At 42.6% G+C, this 14,180-nt stretch overlaps 1 long non-coding RNA gene across 1 annotated transcript in view; it reads right to left on the minus strand.

Moving 5' to 3' along the window:
* The window catches only part of LOC311601510, a 58,458-nt gene that overhangs the window by 43,891 nt on the left and 387 nt on the right, over positions 1 to 14,180 (minus strand). The window contains exon 2 of the long non-coding RNA XR_014780590.1: positions 8,515 to 8,646. This is a non-coding gene — a long non-coding RNA (uncharacterized lncRNA). The remainder of the gene's footprint in view (positions 1 to 8,514; positions 8,647 to 14,180) is intronic.

Below are 14,180 nucleotides of genomic sequence, written 5' to 3' on the forward strand. Positions count from 1 at the left end.
CTGCCAAGTGTGTAAGGGAGGAGCTAAACACTTCTTTTTTTTTTTTTTTAATTAAACATTTTTTAGACACTTCTTTTATAGCAATTGGACCTTAAGAGTTCTCTCGCAGTAAAGCATGGCAGCACATGCCTTTAATCCCAGCAGAGGCAGGCGGATCACTCTGAGTTCTAGGACAGCCTAGTCTACAAAGAGAGTTCCAGGACAGCCAGAGATACACAGAGAAAGCCTGTCTCAGAAAAACAAAACAAAACAAAAGAGCTCCCTCCCCCCACGCTCCCCCTCCCCCTGCCTCTCTCGTCTTGGAAGAGCCCACATGGAAGGAGCCCCGGGGTAAGAGCTAGGGATTTTCTCTCTGGGCTTGCAGGAACAACAGAGAAGCAGCTGGTAGGGCAAAGGTAAAGCTGTATTCTAGGAAAGCGAGATAAGGAGCCCTCCTGGGTTTGGAGGAGCTCAAGAGAAAGGTAGACAGCTGTGTAAAATATTTCTAAGGAACTGGCAGTTTAGTTGTAGAATCAGGCTTGTAAATATATATTTTGTATGTAGTTAAGAAAATAAAGTTACCTCTCTGAGCTAGCTGGTTTTTACTTCAGGCTAGGCCACCCGTGTCTTTATTGGTAAAAATATTAGATACTTCAAAAGGATAAATATTGCTTTGGTGCTCCAACTTGTGGCAAAGTACGTGAAGACAGACCCCCTCCTATTACAAATAATATGAGCACTTATTCATGGCACTCAGTGACAAATAGACTGACAAAAAAATGACCCAGTTTTCCTTCTGTCACATTTACTCCTCTCCTCCACATCTCGATGATTTTGAGCAATGTTGCCATTACCTACATTACCTCAGAATGATTCATGAGAACCACATATGGCATTTTTTTTTTAATTTGGTTTTTCAAGAAAGGATTTCTCTGGGTAGCAGCCCTGGCTGCCCTGGAGCTCTTTCTCTGTAGACCAGGCTGACTTGGAACTCATAGAGATCCACCTGCCTTTGCCTCCCAAGTGCTGTGATTACAGGCATGCACCACAACTCCTGGCTGATATTTTTTTTTTTTAACAGCACTCCCATCAACCAATCAACAAACAAAAACCAGAATTCCTAATCCTTTAGCATAAATTCTGGAAGTTAGATCTGACTAACTTGACAGTTCCCCAGGTGACTTTTCTGCTGAACCCCAGGAATGTGTGCAAATCATTGCCCAGGGGGGCTTGAGCAATTGTCTAATCCTGTAGAAATGTGTGGTGAGTGAGTGCATAAATATGTCCAACTCATAAACTCTGACCACACCCAAGGCCTGGCCCGGATGGAAGCTCACTCGATTCTCTGTGTTACCTCACTCCTGCTCCCCCTGAACAACATTTCTCTGCTCAGAAATGGTGATTTTTCTTTTTTGTAAAGTGCTTTGACTTATTTATTCCTTGGCTTAAAAAGGAAGGAGACTATAATCATAAACCATAGCCCCACAGAAATGCCTACAAGATAGAAGTCAACATAATCCTAAAATTATTAACTAGGAGGCCACTGGCTGAGAAGGCTACAGCGAGCTGAATCCTCACAGAAGGACTGGACACCAAAAGCAACACGTACAGTACAAAGAGTAAATAGAAACATAAGCTTAATCACTTGCTAACACTAACCAGAGACCTTACCCATCATCAACTGCCAACGGTCTCCTAACGTCTTCCACATTAACCAATCTAATAGTTTCTGTGACTTGTCTGTTACTTGTCCCAGCTAACGTTAAGAAGGATTTCCTGTTGTGTTGCTTTCTGTGGCTCGCTGAACCCTGTGAGCAGGTGTTGCTTGGTCCATGAATCACTGAACACTCAATTAAGCTCGTTACAAACTTAATGTGCCTGTTTACTTTTTTAACACGTAAGTAAGCAAAAGTAGATATGTGACGCATCCCACTTCTCTGAGTACATCCAAATCAAATGAAATCGAACCAAAGAGATCCTTGTGTTCCCAAGCACTTTGGCAATGACTAAGACATGGAGCCAACCTTGCTGCCCATCTAGGGGCAAATGGATGAGGAACACGATACACACATAATCACGAACACACATGAGATGTGATTATCCATAAAGAAGTGTGGTGCCATAAGATAGCCTTAAGGTTTTCCTATAAACTCATTGCACAAACTGGAATTGGAATTGCTTTCAAAAGACTTGGGGAGTAAAAATATGTCATGTGTAAATGTGTAAGATGCACTGAGTGTTGTAAATAAAACAGACTATTTTTGTTTTATTAAGAGGAAGAAGGAGGGGGGAGGAGGAGGAGGAGGAAGAGGAGAAGGAGGAGGAGGAGGAGGAGGAGGAAAGTCCTGTCATCTGCAGCAAGATGGTTAAAACTGATGACAGTATGTTAAGTCAAATAGACCAGACACAAAAAGGCAAATATCGCCCATGTTCTCTCCCCTGTGTGCAAGGTAAAAAATTGACCTGAATGTAGAATAGTGATTAGATTACTAAAAGTTGGTGATGGCTGGTCATATGGATAAGCCTGACATGGTAGTGTACTCCTGTAGTCCTGGCATACTTGGGAGGCTGAGAAGGATTCTCAGTTCCATGTCATTCTGAGTTACACAACAAGTCCCCTTTCTTAAAAGAAAAAGAAATAATAAAAAGGGGTATGATAATGAGTATACTACATAGAAAGACCAGGTCCTGGGGTTGCACAACACAGACTATAGTTTAAAATAACTTGCTGTATATTTTATGAAGACCTATAGAGAAAACTCAAAGGTGCCAAATAAAGAATGATGAGGTGAGTGAAATATTAATTGCCAGATTTGAGCAAGGAAGGTTCAGTTGTGTTGAAAGTCTATGTAGAGGCGAGTTAAAGTGAAAATTAGTACCCATTAATGATTTGGAACCCAGGTATGAACCGGCCCAGAATTTAATTAAAGCTTGCCTCAATTTGGCTTTAAATTGTGTTAGTGGTGGGATTAACAACAGCTTCTAGTTTTATTAGGAAGGCAGCCACTTAATAGTGAGAGCACTAAATACAAACAATGAAGGAAAACTGCAAGATCATGCGAGGAAGCCTGGAAACAGCAGCTTAACTTGGTCTTTTCAAGAGAACATTATCTGGACACTGATTAAAAAGTAAGAGAGATTTTATTTGAGACCTCTGATGATGACAATGGTACAGCGACCATTGGAGTGTGATGGTGGGCTGAGGGAGAGAAAGCAGGCTCCACTGAATCCAACAAGGAGCAACAGAGGTTCCGGAACAAGAGCCTCAGTGGGAAAGTTGCTGAGGAAACAAACAAACTTGCAAACACCAAAATGGTAAGATTCAGATATTAAGGGGTTGGGGCCTAGCCTGGGTTAACAGAATTCTGGCTTGTATTTATTTTGCAAAGACAAAGGAAAGCCCAAAGTCAGGCCTATTCAAGCAGAAGACTCAAGGAAAACTGAGCAAAGGTTTTTGTGAAAGGAGCCAATTGACCATGGGAAGCATTCAACAACGATCCTCCTGGGACAAATGGCCTGTTGGACATGTCAAAGTGGACCTGGTCACCAGCTTCTTCCAGCATCCCTCACTCACTACCAGTTACAGGGCATGGCTAACACTGATGTACACCCCAAGGGCTGTGCTGCCCTTCCTCCCAACGCGCTTTCCTGTACAATCCGGACATTTTGGTTACCTGCTCCTCTTTTACTTTTTGACCTCTTGGCTGCTGCACCTGATTTCCCTCTTTTCCTTCTCCCTTCCCCTCCCTACTCTCCTCACATGGCCCAGGGGCATGTCCACTTTGGACTCTCCCAGATGTCTCTGGCTCTGCTGATGTCTCCCTTTTACTTACAATAAGCGTTCTCCTCCAGCATACCTAGGAGCACTCATGTCGTGTCCTTTTTAGTCATTGTTCTCATCCATAACCGAATGCCCAAAACAGCAAGTTTACTTTCCACCTACATGCTTTGAGGGAGTATCAGTTTACGATCTGCAATGTGTGGGTGATAACATCAATTATAGCTTTTACTAGGATTGAGACACAGTACACAAACATGATTTTTTTTAAAAGCAGGCATTCAAATGAACTAATAAGAAATATTTAACTATGCAGAGAAACCTTGACTCAAAAAACATAAAAAATAAAATATTCATACTAAAAATATTAAAGATCATGACTGAAGAAAAGTTAGAAACATGAAATATCAGGATTAGAGAAAATGGATCAGAGTAGAAGAGACAGAGGCAAAGGGTCTGTGGCCCAGGATGAAAGATACTCCTTAAGTTGTTTGATTTGATTTGTTTTGTTTTGTTTTTGCATAATTTTGTTTTAAGGTCCAGTCGGACTGCAAAATAGGAAGCCTTGACTAAGGAAATTGTAAAGGTGTGTGGGGACAAACTGGGCTCTGAGGAAATTGTCTTCATTCAAAGGTAACTAAAGCACTCAAAGGAATTTAAGAAAGGAAGAAACTTGTTCGTATTCTAATTTTAAGACAATATACAAGCCGGGTGCAGTGGAACACACCTGTAATCCCAGCACTCGGGGAGGCAGAGGCAGGCAGATCTCTGTGAGTGTGAGTCCAGGACAAGCAAGGCTACACAGAGAAACCCTGTCTCCAATAGACAAAAACAAAACAAGACATTATCCAAATGAGAAAGGAGGTGGAATTTCCGGTTTCACTTCCTTAGTGTATGTGTGCAATGCACACAAATGTGTCTGTGTATGAATAATGTACATGAAGAGTTGGCTTGAACACCTTTAAAGGTGTACAAAAGTAATAATATACCTGATAGAAACATGTGTCATCAAGTGTAGTGCCAGTTTTACAGGTTTACACGCATGCCAAAATCTATCAACTTGTTCACTTTAAACTTACACGCTATACTGTCAAATACATCTCAATAAGCCCACAAAACATAATAAAATTACAAGGAAAAAGCTCTTTTGGATAAAGATGAAGATGGAGTTACAAACCCGCAGCCACCGTAGTTGCCTTGAGTGACATGCTAGGGCAACTTGGATTACAGTCATGGCAAATGGGATGGAAAAACAAAGACCTGACAATTCACTGCATGTGGAGGAGGTTCCAGATGGAGGGAGAAATGGAGTCTGGGGGATTTCCCAGATTTCTGGTGTGAACAAATCATGTAGATGGTGGTACTGCAGGCTGAGTTGCTAGGGAACAGACAGAACTACGCACGTGGAGCTTTGGAGAACTCTAGCCTAAGAGAGAAGGAAACAGAGTTAGGCTAAGAAGCTGACCTAGCATCCAATGCCAGCTCAATATACCCCATGTAGAGCTCTGGAACTGAGCCAGGCTTGCAGGACATCTGATGGGGTGAAATGGCCAGACCTCTATACTGCCACTCCAACCAACATTGTGTGTCTGTGGAGATAAACCCTGGAGAATCAGCTCCCTTTAAATAAGGCCATCCTCTAAATGGGATCATATCCAAGAGCTAACAAAATAAACCATTTCTTCTCAATAGAAGGCCTATGCTGCACATCCTACTGTTCCCATGGCTGGTGGCTCCTCATCCACACACAGAACACTTGTTTCCTGGGTTGATAACAACTGTGTGTGCTATAAACCCACAAGCACATGCCATGGTATGTGCACTAATCCCACACAGAGAAGAATGGCGTGATACATTTGTTTGTTTGTTTAGTTGGTTTTGTTTTTTTTAGAAGGTGAAGAATGCTCTAAATAGAAGGAACATCTTGTGCGAAGACCCCTAAAGACACATTGAATATTTTAAAGTATTTTAATTAGTAGCTCTGTGGTTTGGAACATGAAAGAGAAGTAAGGAGGAAGGAAGGACAAAAGAGTAAAACTTGAAAGATACTAAAAAATCTGATCCTAAAGTCTCTGGCCAATTAGCCAGGCATGGTGACACAAGCTGGCCATGGTGGTACACGACTTTAATCCCAGCACTCAGGAGGTAGAGGCAGGCAGATCTCTGTGAGTTCGAGGCCAGCCTGGTCTACAAAGTGAGTCCAGGACAGCCGGGGCTACAAGATAAACCCTGTCTCAAAAAAACAAAACCATATATATATATTACCAATTGAATGTGTTATTGGAGTAGAATAAGGTAGAAAAGACAAATTATTTCATACTGATTTATTTAATGACTCACTTAAAACTCTGCTTGTACTGCCTATTGCCAGGCATGACTTTACTTGCTACCTAGAACAGAATGACCTAGAAAAATAGCTGAAAAAAAGTCTTTACCCCTAGTAACATGACTACAAATCTTTGTTTTTTGTTTGTTTGTTTGTTTGTTTGTTTGTTTTGGTTTTTCGAGACAGAGTTTCTCTGTAGCCTTGGCTGTCCTGGACTCACTTTGTAGACCAGGTTGGCCTTGAACTCACAGCAATCTGCCTGCCTCTGCCTCCTGAGTGCTGGGATTAAAGGTGTGTGCCACCACGCCCAGCTTTGACCACAAATCTTATACTTGTCAACTCTTACATATGCAATTGAAAACCAAAAGCCCCCAAGCTAACTGGCATACCTGTTTCTGCTTGCCTATTCACCCTATCTTGTGGTTTTGGAATATTAAATTAGACTACAATATGGATTTGAGGCCAAAGCCTTTCAGGAGCTGTCCTGTCCTGGGTCCACTGGTGACATCTTTCTTCCACTCTAATTGGTGTCAATGTACTTAGTCCAGAGACTGACTATGGGCAGGACTTACCTGGATGCTGTGTGGACTGTAACATTCATAAACTGTGCTGATATTATGTGTGAAGTCAAGTACCAACTTTATCAGTGCCTAGGTCTCTTCCAATAGGTGTTAATTGACTTTGGGCTGTGTGTCAGCCACTGTGTGGGCTGCTGGGGGTATAAGTGTCACTGTGTGAAGTGTTTATTTAGCTGGAAGGTAGAGTATGGTTTGCCTAGACACAGAAGACGTTCTGAGGAGCCTGAGCTGCTGCTCACTGGTCAGAGGGTATGAACGCTGCCTCCGTCAGGATGGAGCGGAGTAAGCAAAGGCAGTGTCCTCAAATTGTCTTTATTCCACAGAAAGCTCCTCATTACCATTTTAAGAAACCGAGAATTAACTTCTCAGTGATTTGATTGCAGAAGGTGAAGAGTCTAAAATGCCTTTGTAGGAGGTTGGGTTTAGAGCAAGGGATTGAGGTGGGTAGGGAAGGGTCTACCTATGAAAGGGAAATAGAATAAACAGTATGGACGGAGGGGAGGAACTGGAACAGGCGGATGAGATGGGGAGAGGTGGGGAACGAATACAGAGAGGGACAGCTAACTCTAAGGGCCATCAGAGGTGTCATACGGAAAACCAATATAGTAGACGCCTCTTAAAATATATACATATATAAAAGAAACCTAAATGGAGTCATGGCAATTCCATGGGGGGGGGGGGGGGAGACAGAGCCACATTTCTTGCCACCAGATGAAACCCAGCCAATGAGACGCATTCACCCTCAAAGCCCCTCCCCGCTGCCCAAGGTTTATGAGTCCCTGTTTCACATGAAATAAAGCAGCGAGCACCATCCACTTCATCAAAGGACTGAGACTGGCTGTTTATACCGAGCGGTAGCACTGGGGAAAGAGGGCCTTCCCCCACCCCGGAAACTCGACTTCAGGACAAGCAGAAGGGCCTGGCCACTGACAGTCTCTGCTGTTCACCACTGTCTTTTGCACCCCTCCATCTGCCGCAGCGCCTGTGTGTGCAGGCTGTCGGCTGTTCCTGAAGCAGCCATTCCATTTGCCAGAGTCAGGTCGGGCCCTTGTCGCAGCCCCCACTGCCACTTGGTACCAGCAGCCTATTGCAGAGAAAATCCCCTCCCTGCCCCCAACCCCGACTGGACTGACATCTTGTAAGCTCACTCATTTGGGACCCTTTTCCACTCGGGCCTTCTGGTGGAGAAGCACACAATTCTAGCCCAGGGGTTGGCAACCCGGGCCTCCAAAACCATAGGTATCTGAGTTCCAGGCCAGCCTGATCTGCAAACTGAGTTCCAGTATAGCCACAGCCACACAGAGAAATCATGTCTCAAACACAACAACAACAATAATATAATTTAAGTTTAAAACTCCATGTTAAAAATAAAACCAAAAATACAAATTATCATACATGACATGCCGTAGGATGCCTAAAATCTTCCAAACTATTAGTTAAAATAAATCATTCACCCACTCACCCTTTATGTTAAGACAGTGTCTTACTATGTAGCCTTGGCTACCCTGGAACTCACTGTTGTCCAAGATGAACTTTAACTCACAGAGATCCACCTGCCTCTCTTCCTAAGTGCTGGGATTCAAGGTGTATGCCATCATATCCAGAACCTTTCTTTGTTTTTTGTTTGTTTGTTTGTTTGTTTTGTTGTTGTTTGAGACAGGGTCTGTCTGTGTAGTCCTGGATGCCCTGGCATTTGCTCTGTAGACTAGGCTGTCCTCAAACTCACAGAGACCCACCTGCCTCTGCCTTGCAGGTGCTGGGAATAAAGGCCTACACCACAACCACCCAGCACCTTTCCTCATTTTAAGTTGAATACCTCTGCCATTTCTTTTACAGTAACAGAAACTGGCTACCTTATTTCAACAGTAGGATCATGGAGTATGAGATTCCAAAGGAAAAGGAAAAGTGTGATGCCATCAACACAACCAGCCACCATGACACTGACACCGTGTCGTGATTAGCCTTTGTTGTCAACCTGACACAACCTAGAATCACCCAGGAAAAACAATACTGAGCATGCCTGTGAGGGTATTTCCCTTCCTGAATGTGGACAGCACCACCGAATGGACTCGGGGCACACAGAATAAGGGGATGCAGCCTATCCAGATGAGACCTGGTAGGCTGTGGTCATGTGGTGGGGGAGGTGGGTCCCCTGTCAGAGGTCTAGAGGAAGGGAATAGGACAGAGGAGGGAGGGAAGGTGGGAACGGAAAGATACAAGCAAGGGGATAACAACTGGGATGCAATATGAATAGATTATAGTAATTTTTTAAAAGAGGCAATCACCTGAGTGCAGGCATTCCTCACACTCTGCTTCCTGGTTGTGGACAGTGTGGTCTCCACCACTGCTGTGCCTTTCCTGCCATAGTAGACTGCATCACCTAACACCAAACCAAAACAAGCCCTTCCTTCCTTGAGTTTCTTCCTGTCAGGTATTTTGTCCCCACAATAAGAAAACTGCCTAGTGCGCCCCAAACCATAAAGCCTGTGAGGCGAGGCACTCCTGGGGTGAGGAAGACTCAGAGGCAGTGGATGTGTAAAACTGGACCTCAACTCAAGCACCAGCTCTACCGTTAGTATGAGCTTGAGGTGAATTATTTCCTCTCTGAGCCTTGGTCTTATAGTCTGTTTTAGGAATTGCTGTGTCCAGTATGTGGATAGGTTTCACACAGTGTTGGCCACCAGGAGTCATTCAAAAAAAATGGCAGCCATAACAAACGAAAGGAACTCATAGAATGAGAGCCCAGACTGAAGCACGGAGCTACCGCGTGTACAGTTGCTTTCCAGGGCACTGGGGCCTACCTTCTCGGCTCTCTGTGGCCTGGCTTGCCCCGGAAGAACAGACCCTCTCTCTACCAGACAAAGCCCCCTGCTCTTAGAGCATCATTTGGGGCAGAAGGCAAAAGTCAAGAAGAGCTTTTCATAAGGCTTGAGACTAGAATTCTTGTCTCCCCCCCACACTCTAGGCACCAGAGGTGGGGCAATTGTTTTGCTTTGCCCTGGACTAAGGGGTTTCCTGGGTCCTAAGACCGTCTGTGCTAAACCTAGAGTGGTTCCATGAAAACTGGGATGGCTGGTCACTTTGCCAGCATCTTCTCAGGTTGGGTAGGTGTCATAATTAAATGTAAACTAACGTATAACACTATCTTTTTAGTCACTATAGTAACTGAGATTTCCAAATTAAATGTCTATACTCATATACAGGCCAGCCTGATAGCTCAATAGGTAAAAGCATTGTCATGTAAGCCTAGCAACCTGAGTGTGGTTCCCAGAACCTAAGGTGGAAGGAAAGAACTGATTCCACTTCTGACTTTCTCATATCTGCAATGACACATGATCTTCTGGACTCTAATATTGTGGTTAATTTATCAGTACAGCCTAATAATGTTTATTATTAGGCCTATAATTATTATTATGGCAGTATTTTCTAACCTGCTAGCAGTCAATGAAACACAGACACCTTGTTATATTTTAAAATGCTTTAGTTAACCTGGGGCAGGGCAAATAGTAATCCCCCAAACTGCCTCCCATATAGGGGCAGGCATCCCAAATACTTGCTAATTATCATCATCTGGGCCAAATCTCCACCCATGCTGGCCATGTGCTTCTTCTTCCACCTAATCCATGGCTCCGGCCTTCCTCCTTCCTGCTCTTCTTCTCCAGTCTCCCCTCATCTCTTCTGGTCTCCTTCCCAAACGCCCTTGAACTTTAGCCACACCTATCCTGTTTGCCTTGCCCAGGTGTGAGAGCTTTTTATTGGTCACACAGGAATAAGTTCTTAGGCAAGGTTACAATTTGGGGTGTGTGAGTCTGCTCATTTGGGCAGACCAGACCAACCTCCATCACTCTAAGCCTACCTGTATGCACAGAGAGAGAGCGGGGGGGAGAAAATAATTTTTTAGAGTTTCATATAAGCAATACTGAATGCTGGAATGAACAGTTACAGTTGAGTGTGATTTGTCCAGGGTATTAGATACTTGCAAAGCTTTTAAATGTTTTTAGACGCTAATCCCATTTTCTCTTCTTTCTATCAAGACTGTGTGCCATATGATGTTAACAGAGGCACTGTACTGAGTATTGAGCTAATTCCCATTTGAAGCAATTATCTCAATGAGACTCTAATCAACTCAAAGAAGTACTTCTGAAATAACCATTTAATTAACCCCAGCAGAAATAAGAATGGAGACTACAAAGAAACTAATAAACAAGAAGTGATGCAGGCACGGGCTCCAGGCTTGTAGCACAGGAAATAACCCCTTCCACAAGAAGACACTGCTCAGAATGCCTGGTTACCATGGAGCACAGAAAGATTTGAAGCTAGCAGCTTCACCACTTGCGCACTGCATGTACAATAGGTCGGACAGGAAACAAATAAAGGGTCTTAACACTCTGAAAAATGATAGAAGCAGCAGTCAGGCTTGTAATTTCAGAAATCGTTCAGTACTGTAAGCACACTTGTCAGCATTAGCTCAAATATCTATTTTCTGCAGTAAAAATATTTTAAAAGCGTTTCCCCGTATCTCCAATTACCACCACTTATATATATATATCCCTTTTTAGCTGTTTTCTTTTCTGCATTTGCTCCACCTGGCCACTTCTTTGTGCCTTCCCCTTCCGATTCCAGCCTTACACCATGACTCACTTCCTGGCTCAGCCAACTCATTCAGGAATGCTTAAGGCACAACTGTGACCCACGTCTTCTCCATCTTCTCTCTCTCTCCTCCCTCCCTCCCTTCCCCTCCAGCTCAGAGTGACTAACAGCTCACTAACAGCACTGCTCTCTCTCTACACGGTGTTCACAACTCTAAGACTTAGCTTCTCTCAGCTAAGAAGATGTTAAGAAGATTTTGAGTGGAGAGTAAATCCCAAGTACTTCATAATTTATTAATGCATGATACAATAAATGAATATTTTTAGCCAAAATTGTAGTGTTTTTGCTAATTAATAATACATAGGCAAATAAAAATACTATCTTTATGTATAAACTTTTATATGTTAAATGTGCATTGTAAATATTTCACATAAAGTTTTTGAGTTGGCAAAAGGTGGTTCCTTTTTACATTTTTATCTTCTCGTGTATACGTGTGAGTGCATGCACGAGTGTGACATCTGTATTCAGGGTTCTCTCAGTCCAGAAGATCCCTGAGAGTTTACACCAAGGGGTGTGAGCTGCCTAGAGTGGGTGCTAGAAACCTAGCCTGGGTTCACAGCAACCCATGAGCCGTCTGTCCAGCCCCAAAGGTGGTTCTCTGAAGTAATGAAAGTACTGTTCCCGTCTTCATTCACAAACTTGTAACAACTGTAGTCATTAATATAATGAGGTTAATTTTCATACAGTGTTTGGATATTATGGCTTTCATTATTATATCCAATTTACCATGTTTCACAGTTTTACTAGTATGAGACATCTGGTTTTGTTTGTTTGTTTGACACTGAGTCTTTCTATACAGGCGAAGCTGGCCTTCAACTTCTGAGCTTCCTACCTCATTGTGCAAGTTTCCATGTGCTGGGCTTCCAGCTTCATCCTTTTATGTACTTATTTGCTTATTTGCTTTGTTTGTTTGTTTGTTTGTTTGAGTCAGTGTTTCACTATATAACCTCAGCTGGCCTGGGACTTGGTACGATAAGGCTGGCTTTGAACTCACAGAGATCCACCTGGCTCTGGCTCCAGAGGGCTGGGACTAAAGGGACGCACCATTACTCCCGCTTCATTGATTCTTTTCATTGTAACTTACTGTCTTATAAATTTTTAGTGCCTCCAGCTTTCTGGAATCAAACAAAGATAAAGTAAACATTTAAATTAATAAATTAAATTTTATTTATTTTTGGTTTTTTGAGAAAAAGTCTCTCTAGTCCTGGCTGTCCTGGATATTTAGGCCAAGCTGGCCTTGAACTCAACAGAGGTCCACTTGGCTCTTCCTCCCAAGTGCTGGGATTAAAGGATTGTGCCACCATGCTCAGCTAAGTAAATATTTTATTTTTTAAAAATTAGCAAATAATGCTGAACAATCACACACACATACAAAAAAATCATATTGTTTGGGAAGTCAATTTGTTTTCAATTAAAAACTAGTTTCCTGATTCCATACCACCAATTGAACAATCTAGTGTAAGTCTAAAATTATTGTTTTAAAGTTCACACAGGAAATTGAACAATTTTTGTTTTTAATTTTCCATAAAAACATTTTTTTTTTGTTGCTGCAAATTTATCTACATTGTTGAGGTGTTGGAGGCTCTACAAACAACTGGAGAAAAAATAAAATTTTTTACATGTATATACTTATCTGTATGCTCTGTGTGTGTGTGTGTGTGTGTGTGTGTGTGTATATATATATATATATATATATATGTATATATATATATATGTATGTGTGCAAGTGTGTATGTTCACATGCTTGTGTGTTGGGATCATGTACACATGTGTGTGGCATGCATGTAGAGGTGTGAAACCGACTCTCCACTTTATTTGTTGAAGCAGATTCTCTCAGTTGAACCCAGAGCACACAGATATGGCTGGTCTAGCCAGTCAGCTTCCATGCCTACCTGACAGGGTCTTGGAGAATCCAAACTCCAGTCCTGACCTTTGCATAGCAGGTGCTTTACCCACTAAGTCCTTAGGCCAATGCAAAAAGTGTTTGAAAAGTAATGTTTGCTACAATTTTTTTTTACTGCATTGTGTAACAGTAACTTTTATTCTCCCAACTTAATTATTGTCTTGGAGGCTTACTGCCTTTGCTGATCTATACAATCTAATCTAGGCCTAGAATGCTTTCAGCCTCTGAATCTTACTCCTAAATAAGCTCACACATCCCATATCTTTCTGAACTCTTTCTACCTGGTTCAACTCAGCTGTTCTGACTCAAACTCCTCTCCCAGCTGACTGACTCGATCTGCCTTTTCTCTTGACCTCTGAATTGTTCTGCTTGGCCTCAGGCTAACTCTAGGAAGCTGTTCTAATCTTCTGGCTTCTTCTTACTCTCTGGCTTGTTCTGTGTCTAGCTTGTTTTTTCTTCAACCTCTTTCTGTAAATCAGCTTCCTCTCCCTCTCCTCCTCTGTAGCTTCCCTCCCTTTATGCTCTCATGAGTTGGGCATATCCTATTATGCCAAATCTTTCTCTGATTTGCCACTTTTTCTGCCTCTCAATTAGATGTCACATTCAAACACAGGTGTTTCCTTCTACAAACTAACTTTACCTTTATTGTTTGGGATTAAAAGCATGTACCACCATGCTTAGGTCTAAGCTTTTCTTTACCAGAAACTTGCTCTATACCAGGCTTGACTTGAACCCAGAGATCTACTTGTGTATGTCTCCTGGGATTAAAGGATGTCTGTATTCCAGTCAGATCGCACAGACCTAGGTCTTTGGATGTGATCTGTTGCCAGAGCAGCCATGCTCTGAATTAAAATTCCTTTATAATATTGCCCCCCCCTTTTCATTATTGTGTAGGGATTCCTGCCATTTGCACTCATGGAGAGGAAATGATATCTTGCGGGAACTGGTTTTCCACCATGTGAGCCC

Source organism: Acomys minous (genome assembly GCF_964271855.1).
Source record: "Acomys minous genome assembly, chromosome: 1".
NCBI classification, from domain to species: Eukaryota; Metazoa; Chordata; class Mammalia; order Rodentia; family Muridae; genus Acomys; species Acomys minous.